Source organism: Helianthus annuus, chromosome 2 (genome assembly GCF_002127325.2).
Source record: "Helianthus annuus cultivar XRQ/B chromosome 2, HanXRQr2.0-SUNRISE, whole genome shotgun sequence".
NCBI classification, from domain to species: Eukaryota; Viridiplantae; Streptophyta; class Magnoliopsida; order Asterales; family Asteraceae; genus Helianthus; species Helianthus annuus.
This window is the reverse complement of record NC_035434.2, coordinates 163725947-163729826: the sequence shown is the minus strand read 5'-3', so window position 1 is coordinate 163729826 and position 3880 is coordinate 163725947. Positions and strand designations below refer to the sequence as shown.

General features: G+C 33.7%; 1 long non-coding RNA gene across 1 annotated transcript; it reads right to left on the bottom strand.

The window, feature by feature from the left end:
- Positions 1-827: 827 nt before the first annotated feature.
- On the bottom strand, positions 828-1279 carry LOC110896531. Its single transcript, XR_002567969.2, has 3 exons — positions 1209-1279; positions 1061-1129; positions 828-957 (listed from the first exon to the last, which is right to left on the bottom strand). It is a non-coding gene; the product is annotated as an uncharacterized LOC110896531 (long non-coding RNA).
- Positions 1280-3880: the final 2601 nt, after the last annotated feature.

Below are 3880 nucleotides of genomic sequence, written 5' to 3'. Positions count from 1 at the left end.
TCACCCCATGATACCTCAATGCCTTTTGTCCAATGCTTGAACAACGAAGTGCTCTTGCCATTGAATAAAATGCAGCATATCAATAAAGTGGTCCACTCTGTTCCCGTGTCTTCAAATTCACCAAATGATTTGTATAAAATGCATGTGTAATATCCTTTTTTTCTTCATGGAAGCCGTTAACCCGTTCATGCTTTGCAGCATATCAATAACCAAATCATTATTGTTCCCCATAGGGAGTTTGAGCCACATATGTAACTGAGTTCGCACTGCGTCTACTACCGGGCACATTACCAAGATATGATCCACGGTTTCGTCCCTTGTATTACATATTTTGCAAGTTGTGGTTGGAAGAGTAATACCCTTGCCATTGCGTTGGTATTTTCCCGTAAATTGCTCTCCATGCAAACAGATTCGCCTTTAACGTCGCCACATTGTTCTATGTAAATCTGTTTGCTTGTTCATTCATATCCACCGTTCTAGCCAAGTCCATTCTCACTTTTCTTTCATAGAAAATCCTATCTCACCATCACCCTTCCAATGCCACTTTTCATCTACATTCCGTTGTATAAGTTCTGCATTCAAAGTCTCCATCTCTTTATTTTCTTCGTCATTGTTAGGTGGTCTTACCCAATTCCATTCCCAAACCCCTGCCTCATGACACTTCTTATAATGATCCTTCCCAAATCGTAATATGATTTTAGCAGATTGTGTATAGCAACGAATGGTCAACGCTGCAAGGGCAAACCCTTAAATTTAGTCAACCCTTTTCATTTAATTATCAAACCCTTAAACAACATAGTATCTTGAAATTAGATTACAACGTTAAAACACAAACCAATATATTATATTACAACGACAATTTGAAATACAAAACCTTCTAAATACAGTGTTAGTAAACCAACAACATTATCTAACGGACGGAATCTCTGAGTTGGTCCACTTAGTTCACAAATTCTCCTACATAGTAATAGTAATTTCCCATTACACGAAATAGAAAAAAAAAGATAAAAAGAGAAAGAAAGAAAAAGGTTCGTATGAAGTTAACGTTATCTACACTCACACGTCAGTTAAGTTCAGAAAGGAAATGGATGAAGGAATCGGTCCCGAAAGCCCCGTCCCAATTAGTTCTCTTCAAAAATGACAATACAAAAAAATGAATGGAATTAAATATACAGCACAAGTGCATATGATTTACAAACTAAACTTACAGTTTATTGAGTTGTCTCCAATTCTCTATGAAATTAGGTATGGACCCACTGAGATTATTGTCACTTATCCTGCTGTAAAAAAAACTGTTAACTTACACCTCAAACATCAATGAAACAAAAAAAAAATATCATTAACTTTCAATAGCAATGTGAAAATGTTTACAAATCTTTTAAATTGCTCAATTCAGCAAGAGATGCTCGCAACGTTCCCATCAACCGGTTTGAGGACAAAATCCTGGAGTAAAGTATCAAAGAACATAATAAGTTAAAATATGTGAGTAATTGAAGAACAAACAAACCGAGAGCCAAACATCCTAAAAAAATTAGGATTTATGATCTAAAAAATAAGGTGAAGTTCAACATCCCGCCGTAACGCGCGGGTTGCGTCAACTCAACTCGTATATGTTAAAAAGCAAACTGGATGGGCACTATTGTAATTTACACATTTTTTAAGATGGCATATAAGATAAAACTTTTTACTCTTTATATTTTGTTCCATCTATGCGCCTCTTTCAATGTCAAGAGGGTAAATCATATTGAGTTTGAATGCGATTGAATGGCAACCGGTATCACCGCCCTTTTTTCAACTTCTTTCAATGAATTCATAAATGAAACCCAGACAACGAATCGTTCAATCACTCCCTTGAAAACTCATCGTGGAAAAAAAACCCTTTATTAGACACAAAAATTTGTACTCAAAGTGTACCTTAATGCATCATCATAATGAACTATCATGTATCATTTGTTGACCACTAAATGTCAACAGATGATTTTTCATACACGAAATATGATAATTGTTTGCTAATTAGTAGTATAGCACAACAGCTATAAAGCATTAGATTTAACTACCTATAATTACCACCAACAAAAAAAATCAAATGATTGATACTTAACATGACACCTATTATAGAAGAGGCAAGTTATTTGTTGATGTCAAAATATTGAGATGTATGTAATCAAAGAACAAATTTCTTAGTCAAACCTCTCTCAAGGTATTAGGAGCATCCTAATTAAGCTTAATGCGGGTATAATCTTAGGTTATTTCAAATTAAAAAGACCTTGAATTATATGTGAGCCTACCATCTCTTGAACTGTTCTTTCAATAGAGAAATAAAAGCCATCAACCACTACATGTATTCTGCAATTGCATAATCTCATTGAAGTTCATAAGCAAATGTGTTTTAACCAAAACTAACAAAGTACCTGATATATAGATGAAAAACCTTATAAATAAAAATTTCATGAATAATTATAGCATTAGAAACAACCGATTTAAGATACCTAAGTAAATCGAAAGAAGATCACGAACATGTGAAGCGATCTGAAATAGCTGACGTATCAATCACCTGTTATTAAAAGAAAAAAAACCGAAAATTATATGAATTTAAGTGAGAACAGGTTATAACTTGATCATACTTTATATAGCAAGTTTTACCTACAAACAATAAGAAAGGAATCTAGATAGGTACCTGGGTAATCTTTGATTGGTGTTGTGGAGGAGAAAACTTCAGAATCCACAGGATCTTGCGAACCCTAACTTCCTAACCGTAATCATATTCATGAATCAACGAAAGAAAGTCATAATTCGTAATCCAAAATCTATCTATCTGGCATACCGGCTCAACCATTTTGTTGGCGTAAAGCGAATCCGTAATTTGGGGACCTTTTATAAGAAAATATTTATTTTTAATTATGAGGATCACTGTAAAGATTGTCGTCAAAGAATGACAATAACTAATTTTTTTTACGATGACTTTCGTTAAGGTGATAACTAATACCAATTAATATTCGCAACAATAAGAAAGAGAGTTACAATCCATTAATCACTCCATTCTTAGTATTTATGTGAATTTTGTTAAGAACTTAAATAGAAATATTTTACATTCATACAGTATACTATAAAGCTACATGTAGCTACCGAGTTTTGAGGTTGAATTAAGTCAGTCAGACCTTAAAAGGTCAAGTTTTTAATTTAAAAATTGGAGCTTTTTAAACCCGGTAATAGAAAACACATCGAATTAAAGAAGAAACAAAGAGACGTTACCCGACAAATAAGGCAAAAGATTATAACCTTAGAGACGTCTCTCACACTTGCGGCGGTGGTAGGCTTTAGCGGTGGCACACAAATAGACAAATAACCATAGAATAAAAGAATAAGAGCTATGTCTCTGCTCAACCCCAAAATACAATGATTCTAAATCAAGACTCTAGAGAGGTGCCAAACTAAGAACAGATTTCTTAGTCAATATTGCCCATGTTCCAAAATTACCATTGCTTTCTTAAAGGTTAAACAAAGATTTGTTTTATTAGTTATATATACCAAGCATACAACTGTGCAAAAAAGTTGTTTTCATGAAAGAACATAGGATACACTTTTTGTCCAGCTCCTTGGAAGGCTGGATCCAAATCTCTCATAGAAACAGACATACTGTTGTTTTTACTTCACTGTGTGGCTTTTTAAAGCTACAACCTAAATACCACGATGGAGTTCAAAAAATCCCTGAAATGTGTATTAAAAGTGTATTGTTACTTTCTTTTAAACATTTTACATCTCTATAATTTATTTTTTTTAAAAGAAAAGGCTTTCAATGTCAGTCTGACATCTCGACAAACCGCGAGAAAGCTGTAAGTCGTAATTTTTTTTTTGTTCATGGGGTTTCAAGAAACTCTAT